Below are 12,435 nucleotides of genomic sequence, written 5' to 3' on the forward strand. Positions count from 1 at the left end.
TGAAACATGGAAGCAAAGAGTCTTCTCATAAGTATAAAACAGTGCTTTGTATTTAGCATTTGGCAATTCTTTATGAAATCCTTAAGGAAAGTGCTCGAATACTTCCATCAAACTCTTGGTGGATTTGTACGCAGTTCTCAACCTTTCTGTAGCTGGGATATGCATCTTCTGGTTTTTCTTGTCCCTCTTAGTACCTCCTCAGCTGACTCCACTCAGATGAATACTTAAGGTGAGATTTCCACATTTTGAATGTTTGTAACTATCCCCTAAACTCTCATAAAGGTCATACTTTTCCCCAATACTAATTTGAAACCTTGAAAATAGTCAGCAACAGAAGCACAAATCCCTTAACCAACTTTATAGAGAGAGGTGCTTGAATCAGTCAGAAGAACTCATGTTCGGAAGGCAGCTCCAGGGGTAAGGGGAGCGCAACAGACAGAATTCTCACTCACTCGGACACTTACTACATGCGTGAGTTTGAGCGAATCATGGAACCCTTTTTGAACCTCAGTTTCCTCACCTGTAAAATGGGAAGAATAATACCTTCTAAAGACTATTATGAGAATAAAATGTGTGTGAATGAGTTCTGTAAACTGTGAAATGATATAAAGATATGCAGCGTGATTATTACTATACCCCTGAGATATGAGAGGGTCACCAGGCCTCTTAAAGAGCTTAAGAAAGAAGCTTAGAGCCCAAGAAGGAAGCCAAAAGGTGAGGGCCGAACCCTTCATGGCAGTAAACAGATGCAGCTGGCCCCATGAGTGTTCTCACATCTACGAAGCACAGGCACCTCATGCCACAGGTTGATGTCCTATTTATGAATATTATATAATCCAAGAATCTCCATGGCTTCCTACTTCTTAAGGTCACTCTTTTACTTAATATCAAAGTCAATGACTTAGGTAGTGATGATGGCAGAGCTTAGAACACATATTTGCCTAACATACCTAAGGGCACGGGGATTTGCTTTCTTACCCACACTGCAATTGATTTATCTGCTGTCCTCTGACTCCAAATGATTATACCCAGCTCTATTTTACTTCTCCTTGCTTTCTGGAAAATCCTGGGCTATGACCCTTTTCATTCCCCCAAAGAGCCCAAAGAGTGTTAGGAAGTTCAGGAGTTGCACAGGAATGCCACACAATTTGCAAACTCTTCAACTTTACTGTCAGACACCGTTCTTCTGAAGTCCCGCATTCCCACAAAGGGAATGTTTTATGTGTCTCTCCATAGACCGTGGTCTTCTGTCATGCTGTTAGCTAGCCCTCCCTGCTTCCCACCTCTCTTGACCCTTCCATTTCCTCCTTTAGGATCCCAATCTCCTTCCTGAGACGCCAGTGGAGTACCCCTGCTTCCATATCGTGCAGAATGATTTAACTGTGTGTGTGTCTATACTCCTCCCAGCTCAAGAAATCTAAGGAGAGAGGCTGGCCTTTCACAACCAGAGAGGGTGATGGATGGACGAATGAATTTCATGAATGAGATGCCTGGCACACAGTTTAAAACAAGGTTCCCAATGGAAACCAGAGGAGACATTCAGCTTGTTCAATGGAATGAATAATGCCCAGAGGTGGCGATTTTTCAGGTCATTGTCATAGAAGTAATATGTGAGGTCAGGCTGATGAATGTCTTTGCCCAAGGAGCAAAGAGCATCTTTGCTCTGCTTGAAAGATTCAACTTGGGGAAAAATACTTAGATTTAATGGATGATCCCAGCTGTCAGAGACTGAAAATCAGGTTGGGACCTAAGAGAACACAGCTTCAGAACAGTTGTGAGACTAGAACCCAGATGATAAGGGTTTAAGAAATAAATGGGGGGAGGGGGGGTGCCTGGGTGGTTCGGTCAGTTAAACATCCAACTTTGGCTCAGGTCACAGTCTCATGGTTTGTGAGTTCAAGCCCCACATGGAGCTCTCTGCTGTCAGCGTGGAGCCTGCTAGGGATGCTCTGTCCCCCCTCTCTTGCCCCTTCCCTGCTCTCTCTCTCTCTCTCTCTCAAAAATAAATAAACATTAAAGAAAAAAAGAAATGAATGGGAGGTGAAGTGATGAAGGCAATACATATGTTTAGCCTGCTATATTCTTATGTGAATCATTAGCAAAGTTAGCAAGCATTTTAAGAAAAAGCCAAGGGGGGAAAAATTCTCTTTTACCTATTTATTTGTTCCTGTAACTAGCTTATTCAAGAGTCTCAACTTGTTGGGGCACAAGCATGAATCAGTTTTATTGCTGCCAGTATCTGCCCCCAGCTGTTCTCCGTGAAATTGCCATTTCCCACAGACTAGCAGTGCATCAGGGATCAGATTGGCCAGATTTAATAACTTCTCTAACAGTTTTGGTTATTAAACCAGTCTATGTTTGTTTTTCAGGTTCAGTTCTAATTATTAAAACTAACAGCAACAACAGATAGGAAATATTGGAACTCTCCTACACGCACTGCTGGTGGGAATGTACAATGATGCAACTGTTGTGGAAAGCAGTATGGCGGTTCCTCAAAAATTCAAGCACAGAATCACAGTCTGATTCAGCAATTCCGCTTCTGGGTGAATATACAAAACCACCGAAAGCAGATACTTGAATAGATACTTGTGCACCCATGTTCACTACAGCCTTGTTCCCAATAGCCAAAAGGTAGCACAAGCCAAGTGTCTGTTGACAGCTGAAAGAGTAAACAAAATGTGGTATATCCATTCAGTGAAATATTATTCAGCCTCAAGAAGGAAGGAAATTCTAATATATATGTTATAACGTGAGTGAACTTGAAAACATTATGCTAAGTGAAAGAAGCCAGATGAGAAAGACAGACAGCGTATGACTCCATATATATGAAGTAGGCAAATTCAGACAGAAAGAACAGTGGTTGCCAGAGGCTGGAGGAAGGCAGAATAGGGAGTTAGTGTTTAATGGAGATAAAGTTTCGGCTTGGGAAGATGAAAAAGTCCTGGAGATAGATAAGTGGTGGTGGTTGTTGTGAATGTAACAATGCCCCTAAGTTATACATTTAACATTATTAAAATGATAAATTTTATATCATGTATATTTCACAATAAAAAAAAATTTTTTTTTTCTTAAAAACTTAAAACCTTCCACCTCAATGTCATTTGCCTGGCTTATTGGCCCCCTGGAAAGCAGCTTATTGGGTCTGCCTCTCAGATAATTTGTGTTCCTTCAGGTAGAGCCCCGGAAACTTAAAGGTCCCCTTCCTTACACTCCCGTGAAATTTCCAGCCTGGGAGCAGGCACCAGTCTTCCAAATCCGTGTTCAAACCTCAGCAGGAAAGACATTCTGTGCCATGCTCCTCAAATGCTTGGTATGACTTTACCCCACTCAGTTCCTGGTGGCCTGAGGGTAACGTGGGGTAATGTGCTCCCCGTCTTGCTGAACTCCAGTCTTTCTGAGCGATTTGTCTCAGGCCCATGCTTGGCCGTGGGATGAGAGGAACCCCTTCTAAGGCAGAATTCTAGGACGCCCCCTCAGACTCCAGCTCCGTGGTGTCACATCCTTGTATAATACTCTCCCCTTGAGTATCAGTGGAACCTGAGAACACAACGGGGTGTCACCTCTGTGATTACGTCACATTATGTGGCAAAAGGGATTCTGCAGACCTAAAGTCCCTAATCTCGGAGATAACTGGAAGGGAGGTTACCCTGGGTGGATACAAAAGCCATATATCCCTCCTCCCCAGCAGGGGGAGAGAACAGCCTCCCAACATGAATACTAACTGCATTTCCACAAAGCTTAGGACCCTCAAGCCTCTTCTTAGTTAGGAAATGGGGGAGGGGGCTGTTGGTGGCAGGGCCAGTTCACATTTGTTGACTGTCAATAAATCCTGAGGAAATAGTCCCTGGTTAATTCCTGGTGACGTCTTGAATTTGGAATGTAAGAGGTGGTAAGTACTGTTAGTCCTTAGTTTTAATTTTAGGACAACAGGAAACACATCCCACAACATTTTATTATTCACAGTGAATGGTAGCGTGTGGTCTGATTTCCCTTTTCTTTTCCTGTTGTAATCTTTATCCTATTTAACAATCTAGAAATTGAAATAAAATATTTCAAGCTTGGGCACCTGGGTGGCTCAGTCAGTTAACCGTCCAACTCTTGATTTTGGCTCATGTCATGATCCCAGGGTTGTGAGATCGAATCCTGCACCAGACTCCATGCTGGGATTTTTGGGATTCTCTCTCTCTCTCTCTCTCTCTTTCTCTCTCCCCCTCACCCCTTACCCCCCTTGCACTCACTCTCTCTCTAAAAATATATAAAATGAAATGAAATAAAACAAAATAAAATAAAATAAAATAATTTTTAAGTTTATCCAAGGATTGCCAGTAAGGTTTCCCCTATCCTTCCTTCCACCAATATTGAAACTTGGAAATACAATTGACACTCAGTGCCTAAGAGCCTGGTAACACCCAGGTGGCCCCGATGGGAACCAAGCCGCTGCATCTGTAAAGCTGGGAGCCAGACTGGGACTTTGCTGCCCCACAAGTGGCCACCTATCAGGTTGGGTGATTCCTTTATCCTGACTCTGACTGCAACACTAGGAAAGAGCTCACTCACAATTCAGGAAATTAACATCCTCAAGTTCAGGGTCAGATCAAACAGGAAGTTCTACTGGTTCACAACAGAATTGTATAGAAAAATGTCCACCTCCAAACTTAGCTGTTGATGTAATGAAATACTTCAACTGAAATGGGTTTACAGAAGTTCAACTTTGCAGAAAGGCAACAAACGACACACATACAGTACTCCACCTACTGTACTCTCTCCTTCCAAATGTGGTACCCGCTCTGTGACACAAACAGGACTGAGTCTCACTGAGTCCTGCTCTTACCCGACACTCACCTGAGGCTGGTGTTGGCCCGTATTCAAATCTCCTGACACCAAAAACACTCAGGAGGAATGGAGGAGGTAGTGAAGGTTTGCTGGGAAGGTGGTGAGGGTTAACAGACACCTTGCACAGGAAACTTCCTAAGACTCTCCTTTCCTTCGCTGAGGTGGTGGGGGGGGGGGCACCTGGGTGGCTCAGTCAGTTGAGCTTCTAACTCTTGATCTTGGCTCAGAGCTCATGATCTCACAGTTTGTGAGTTCAAGCCCCACATTGGGCTCTGTGCTGATGGCACAGAGCCTGCTTGGGATTCTGTCTCTCCTTCCCTCTGCCCCTCCCCTGCTTGTGCTCTCTCTCTCAAAATAAATAAACTTAAATATATATATATATATATTTGAAAAATAAATAAATAAAAGTCCTTCCCTCAGCAGCTGCCCCATACCCAGTCTCCTCAGACACAAGCCATTTCCAAACCCTGTCAGCCTCGCATACTCCATCTGTAAACTGAAAACTAGCCAGAGATCAGCATGAAGCAAAACAAGTTGAACTTGGTCAAATTTTAACTACGAATTATGCCTTAGGCTTATCTCTGGGGAGAGATGTAGTTCATCTCACTATTGCTTTTATTTACAGAATCACTTACATTCTATCTGTGGGTTAACAGACTGTTGGTGATTAACCATTTTATCACCTGAGTCTTGTCTGTGTCTCCCCAAGCCCTCTTGGACCATAAAGTCCATGTAGGCAGGGGGCTTGTGCATGCTGTCCACCATTGTACCTCCTGGACCTTGCCCATAGTAGTGCCTGCCACCTGGGACCACAAAGAATATTTGGGTGAAGGATGAATGGGCACCATACCTCCTCTCTCCCTGTATGGACCTCATTCGCTGGCAGGTCCTAAAGCCTGTCTGACCAGCACTTCCTGTTCCCCAGGGATCTTTGGGGGTCTTGCTTCTCTTTCTGAAGGCTTACCATTAAGTTTCAAGAATAACTTGTTTAGGGGTGTGTGAGTGGCTCGGTCGGTTAAGCATCCGACTTCAACTCAGGACATGATCTCACGGTTTGTGGGTTCGAGCCCCGTGTCAGGCTCTGAGCTGTCAGCGCAGCTTCAGATTCTGGAACCTGCTTCAGATTCTGTGTCTCCCTCTCTCTCGGCCTCTCCCATGCTTGTGTTCTGTCTCTCTCTCTCTCAAAAATAAACATTAAATTTTTCTTTTTAAAGAATAACTTGTTTACTGTGTTCTTCCATATTCGTTTCTTCTACATGTTTCTCCTTCAAAATACTGCCCGGGAATACAGACCTCATCCACTTGCTTTCAGGAAGTATGGAACCATTCCACCATCATCTTTCCTAGGTTTCCTCTAAATGTGCCACCAAAAAACCTCCAGGTCATAAATTCTTCATCTGTAGAAGTAGATTAAATATTTCCTTTTTAACTTTTTAAATGATTTCTTCTTTCTTTATTTCAAAAAATTTTTGTAACGTTTATTTATTTTTGAGAGAGACAGAGAACGAGCAGGGGAGAGGCAGAGAGAAAGGGAGACACAGAATCCAAAGCAGGCTCCAGGCTCTGAGCTGTCAGCACAGAGCCCCACGTGAGGCTCCAACTCACGAACCATGAGATCATGACCTGAGCCGAAGTCAGATGCCTAATGACTGAGCCAGGCACCCCAAATATTTCTTCTTTCAAATCAAGAAACTTCACTAAGAAATCTCCTGGCAGCATAACAGCGTTCTTCTCTTTCTCTCATTGTCCATCAAGTATATATTGAATGTTTGATATAAGCCAGGCTCAATGCTATACACGTTGGCATTTACTGTCTCATACAGAAATATAATATTTATTAGTTTTTTGTTGATTTATAAAAGTAATATAGAGTCATAGCAGAAAATTTGGAACATAAACAGAACCATAAATAAGAATCATGTAATCAGAGCCAGAAACAGTAACTGCCATCATTTCGACAGATTTCCTTCTAATTTTCCATACATACGTGCATTTTCCAAGTATGTGGAAATGTATTTCCATGAAATAATAATTTACATATAATTTTGTAATGTTCTTCCCCCCCTTAACAATATTTAGATATTTTCTTGTAGCCACGAAAAATTCCTCATTTTTATTTTATTTTTAATTCTTTTTTAATGTTTATTTTATTTTTGAAGGAGAGAGAGACAGAGCATGAGTGAGGGAGGGGTAGAGAGAGAGGGAGTCACAGAATGCGAAGCAGGCTCCAGGCTCCGAGCTGTCAGCGCAGAGCCTAATGCGGGGCTCAAACTCACAAACCATGAGATCGTGACCTGAGCCAAAGTCAGATGCTTAACCAGCTGAGCCACTGCAGCACCCCAGAAAAAGTCCTCAATTTAAAAAGCTATTAATATTTTATTTCTCTCCAATTTTGGATATTTGGTTGTTTCCAATTTTGTGACGTTATAAAAAGGAGACAGCAGTATACATCCTTAGGCACACATCTTTGTGCTCGTTTCTGACTACTTCTATAGAATTCCATACAGATACGGAAATATATGATCAAAGTGTATAAACATTTTTGAAGCTGGGAAATATTTTATAAAATTGCTTTCCAGTAAAGTTATATTAATTTATGCTTCCACTAATAGTATACAAAATTTCCCATTTCACTGCACCCCTGTCATTATTGAATATTAAAACCTAAGAAACTATTTTCTAATGGGGATACTATATACAATTTAAAATTTTTACTTTTTCAATTACTAGCTAGTCCAAACACTTTAAAATATAATACACACAGAGAGAGGGAGCTAATCAATTACTATTTTTGTGGTAATTTCCCCATTGAGTTTTTTAAGTTTTCTTGTCAATTTATGGGTATTCTTGTATTGAGGATGATATTAACTGTCAGATTTGTTATGCATAGTTGTATAGAGTTTTTTTCTTTCCAAATTTTGTTCACAATATTTTTAGTTGTCAGGATTTAAAATTTTTTATGTGATCTAGTCTAATGGCCATTTTATCTATGATTTTTCCATTTCTTTTCTTCCCTCATCTTGAGATCACAAAAATATCTGACTAAATTTCCTCCTAGTTTTAAAATTCTTTAGGGGCGCCTGGGTGGCGCAGTCGGTTAAGCGTCCGACTTCAGCCAAGTCACGATCTCGCGGTCCGTGAGTTCGAGCCCCGCGTCGGGGTCTGGGCTGCTGGCTCAGAGCCTGGAGCCTGTTTCCGATTCTGTGTCTCCCTCTCTCTCTGCCCCTCCCCCGTTCATGCTCTGTCTCTCTCTGTCCCAAAAATAAATAAACGTTGAAAAAAAAAATTTTTTTTTAATAAAATTCTTTAATGTAGCTGAAATTTGTTTTAGCACATAATGAAAGGTAAGGCTTACAGTGAGTATTTTTTCAAATTACTAGTTTTCTAAAGCCTGTTTATTGAGAATCTGTCCTTTTTAAATTTATTTTAGATGACTCTGTCATCACATCTCACAGTCAACACTATACCAACACTATCCTTTTCTGGATTATTGATTCTATTCTATTATTTGTATCACTCAACATCTGTTACTGTTCTGTTGACACTTTTAATTATTATAGTCCTGAACTATGTTTCAATTAAAAACGGTGCAATTTATCATATTTTTCTCCATTTCTTAACTCTTCTCATCTGCTGTTTATTCAGGTCAATGTTAAAATAATTTTGTCTTCAGGGTGCCTAGGTGGCTAAGTTGGTTGAACGCCCCACTTGGGCTCAGATCATGATCTCACAGTTTGTGAGTTCGAACCCTGAATTGGGCTCTGTGTTCACGGCTCAGAGCCTGGAGCCTGCTTCAGATTCTGTCTCTCTCTCTCTGTCTCTCTGTCTCTCTCTCTCTGAACCTCCATTGCTCACACTCTGTCTCAAAAATAAACATTTTTAAAAAATTTAATAATAATTTTATTTTCACCTTCCCCAGGGTAGGTGTTAGTAGCCTCGTTGTACAGATGAGGAGCTGAGTCTCAAATAGGAAAAGCAGCTCAAAATTGCACATCCGAGTGGAAGAGGCATAAAGTAAAATCATTTCTTCTGGATCTCCTCTTTCAGCTCTAAAATGCTATATTCTTTTAGTAAAGAAAACATGAAAATTACTACCCATTCTTCTTTCGTGTGTGCCCCCTCTAGTGGCCATCACGGATATTGCAGTTTCTCAAGTGGACGCTACACAGTAATTATTTTTATAAAACAAAAATGTACGTTCAGCTTAATTTTTCTAGTTTACTTCAAAAATTTTCATGACAAAAAGTTCATAATAATATTTGTCTAATGTTTGGGGGTCATGGATTGCCAGGATTCTCTTAACAAAGAGCAGCCTCAGAAGACCTATAAAACTCCAGTGAACATAAAGTAAAATTTTATAAATTCCATGGCTTTTAAAGTAATAACAATAGGAGATACAAAGACTTAACCAGATGTTTCTTTGTTCCTTTTTTCTCCCTTGACGTCATCTAAGTACTTTCATGAATAACTCTTTTTAAATTACCCCTCTAAGCTATTTCTTGTCTTCTTACCTCTCATTGTGTTGTTTAGTCCGTTTGTGTCATTCCGTGGGCACAGAGGTGCCTAGACAAGGGCGCACCGGGGACTGGAAGCCGGTCTGTGCTCAGGTAGTCACGTGGCGGCCCTGGGTGGGTCTGCACCAGCTCGAGGAAGGTCCACCTGTTTGTAATTCCCACAAAGCTCTGGGGTGTGTGCTGGCCAGGGGCTGGGCTCATGGCCCCAAAGCCACCTGCTTGAAACTTTCATCCCTGTTCATTTCCCACCTCTTTTTTTTGGTGGTGATAGTGGTGTTCGGTTGGCTGGTTTTTGCCTTCTTCTTTTCTTCTCTTCCTTCCTACTCCCATCATCCTTCAGCTTCTTCCTTTTTATCTCTTCTTCATCTGTAAGAAAAGAGTAAAATTTAATTTCTACACAAAAGATAATGTGTAAATCGGAGATTTTAAGTAAACTTTAAAAAAGTAAGCCAAACATAAGTTTACATATCATGAAAACTTAACCAAGCAAAAAGCACAATAATAAAAAGAAAAAAAGGGACACCTGGGTGGCTCAGTAAGTTAGCTTCTGACTTTGGCTCAGGTCATGATCTCGCGGTTTGTGGGTTCAATCCCCACGTCGTCAGGCTCTGTGCTGACAGCTCAGAACCTGGAGCCTACTTCAGATTCTGTGTCTCCCTCTCTCTCTGCCCCTCCCCTGCTTGTGCTGCCTCTCTCTCTCTCTCTCTCTCTCAAAAATAAATAAACGTTAAAAAAAATGTTTAAAAAAAGAATTCTGGGAAGCACTTGACAAAATGTCTTTTTTCTTTATCCGAAATCCTTAAAGACAAGGGTTACCTATATTACCTCTCACTGGCGGGTGTTTAATATTTAATTTTTACTAAGCCAATTCATGCTAAATGAATTAGTATTTAACACAATATGTTCAAAAATAAATAAATAAACAGCAGAAAGCTTAGACCCATTATTCATCAAGGATTAAGGACCGGCAGTATTGATTCCCTCCTGGATTGGGTTCAGAAAGGGGCGGATAATAATACTTGCCTAATTAACCAGCAGGTTGGGTAGATTAAAGTGCTTTGTAAACATTAATTAAAGATGCAGGGAGTTAGTTGAGGCCAATGTGTTATTAGTGAAAAAGGTGTCTCTCCTTTAATCAGGTCCGTCTTCCTGGGGAGGGCAAAGAAATGAGCTAAGGACGAAGGTATTGGGGCTCGGCCCTGAGCGCCGCCGTGACTCAGTCATTCCGTGCGGCCACTTCCTTCCCCCGTTTTCTGTAAAATGGGGATGCGGGCGCGCGCGCGCGCGCACACACACACAGCATTTCGGAACACGGGTTTCAGAATGCCTGCCGGCTGGGTGCACAACCAACCCTACAATTAATAAAGCCCCGTAATTCTTGCTTTCTCCCTCCCTCGAGAGCTGTGCCGCCCCGTGGAAACACTGGTCACATTAGCTCTCAACAACTTAATGAAAGCCTTCCACCACCGGCTATTAACCTCAGTCGTTATTTCCACAGCCACGGAGAAGAAAATAGCACCGAGCAATGGGGTCAGGAGCCGCGGGAGGAGTTTCTTCGCCTCTCTGGACCTCAGTTTTCCCTCGGTGCAAAAAGGGGCACAGAAATCAGGGGCTCGTACTAAGGACTGCCTGAAATAACGTGTGCGTTACATGGCTCCTCCGAGGGTAATAAATAGTCCGTACTTGGGAGCTACTATCGAGTAACACGCCCTCTCAAAGCTGACGACGACCCTGTCGGAGCTCCAGACGCAGACCCTATTGCTCTTCTCGGCGGGTGTAGCTCGAAGGTGGCGCCGGGGGAGGGGAGGGTCCCCAAATTCAGACCTCGCGCGGCGACCGGAGGACCCCTTTGAGAGGCGGCCGCGGGGCAGCTCCGGCGCGGGGGCCTGTCCCTTTAAATGGCCCGGGCGCGCGCTGAGTGTTTTGGGGGGCTGAGCCCCGGCGGGGAGCGCGCGGCGGGGCGGTGCAGCGCGCAGGAGCGAGCGCGCGGCGTGTGGGGGAGGAGGGAGCGAGGGGCGGGGGTGCGAGGGCGCGGCGCGGGTGGAAGCGCGGGACGGCGAGAGCGCGGCCGGCCTGTGAGCGTGCGGTGGGGAGCGCGCGGCAGAGGTGCGAGCGCCGGGCGGCGGCGGGAGCGCGCGGCCGGGCGGCCTGGGACTGTCGGCGAGGCGCGCGCGCGGGCTGACCCAGGAGCGGGCGGCGCGAGGGCTCCGGGTCGCGGTCCGGGTGGGCACCTGCGGTCCCCGGGGCGGAGGCTCCTTCCAGGTGAGTTCGGACCGTGCGATCCCCTACTGGGTCCGAGAGGCGGGAGGGTGCCCTGGCAGCCGGTGACCTCGCCTGGCACGTCGGTGAGCGGGGCGCCGTTTGGAGTCTGTAGAGGGAGGCTTGGGCTCGGGTGGGTTTCAGATAGATGAGGGTGACCCATTTTTCTTGTGGCCCGGTTCTCTGTACTTCCCACGCTGCCCCGCCGGTGCCCTGATTGCGTGGATCTCTTCTTGCGCGCTGCTCCCCTCCACCTCGCTTGCCCAACCTCCTGGAAGTTAGGAAAGACGCGCAATCCGAGGGACCGTAGTCGACCCGGTGGCCTCACCTACGGGAAACCCAGTGCCTCCCTTTGGGATTTCAGGGATTCGGTTGCGCCCTAAATTGGGGAGGTGGGGAGAACGCGGCTATTTTCGGCGCCGAGGATGTCCTGTTTGGGGGGCGCAAGGTAGTCCGAGGCACGTGTTTAGCTTTGGGCGCAGAGCGGTTACGAGCTGTCCCTAATATCCTTCCCCTGTCCCCACGGCCCTTCCCCGGAGTCGTTCCAGGACTCGTCGCCTGCCTTGCTGCCGCGGTCCTCGAACTCCCGGGAGCTCTGCTCCTTACCCCTGCGGAGAGGAGGGTAGGAGGCTAATATTGACAGGAGGTAGCCAAAGCCACCTGTTAAGCTTAGGTCCTGCGCGAGTGACCAGTAGATTTTTGTCCCCACCCCCACCTCCGAGGGCCGGACCACCAGCAGGTAACCGAATCAAGTGGGAATGCGTAGGATCTGCAGTGAATCCGGGCCGGAAGGGATTAAAACAGGAGAAGAAAATGTGGCCGAAATGAT

At 44.7% G+C, this 12,435-nt stretch overlaps 1 protein-coding gene and 1 long non-coding RNA gene across 4 annotated transcripts in view; one reads left to right on the plus strand and one right to left on the minus strand.

Annotated features, from left to right (window-relative positions):
• Positions 1–9,707, minus strand: part of LOC122472467 — a 28,575-nt gene extending 18,868 nt beyond the window's left edge. For 2 of the 3 annotated variants that reach the window (XR_006294445.1, XR_006294446.1), the window contains exon 1: positions 9,345–9,707. This is a non-coding gene — a long non-coding RNA (uncharacterized LOC122472467). Of the gene's footprint in view, positions 1–9,242 lie in introns of all 3 variants that reach the window. The other variant, XR_006294447.1, reaches the window with a different exon arrangement.
• A 1,778-nt stretch (positions 9,708–11,485) lies between these two features.
• The window catches only part of PROSER2 (proline and serine rich 2), a 45,460-nt gene continuing 44,510 nt past the window's right edge, over positions 11,486–12,435 (plus strand). Inside the window, exon 1 of the mRNA XM_043564980.1 lies at positions 11,486–11,609. The gene's annotated coding sequence lies outside the window, so the exon portion shown is untranslated. The remainder of the gene's footprint in view (positions 11,610–12,435) is intronic.

Source organism: Prionailurus bengalensis, chromosome B4, assembly GCF_016509475.1.
Source record: "Prionailurus bengalensis isolate Pbe53 chromosome B4, Fcat_Pben_1.1_paternal_pri, whole genome shotgun sequence".
NCBI classification, from domain to species: Eukaryota; Metazoa; Chordata; class Mammalia; order Carnivora; family Felidae; genus Prionailurus; species Prionailurus bengalensis.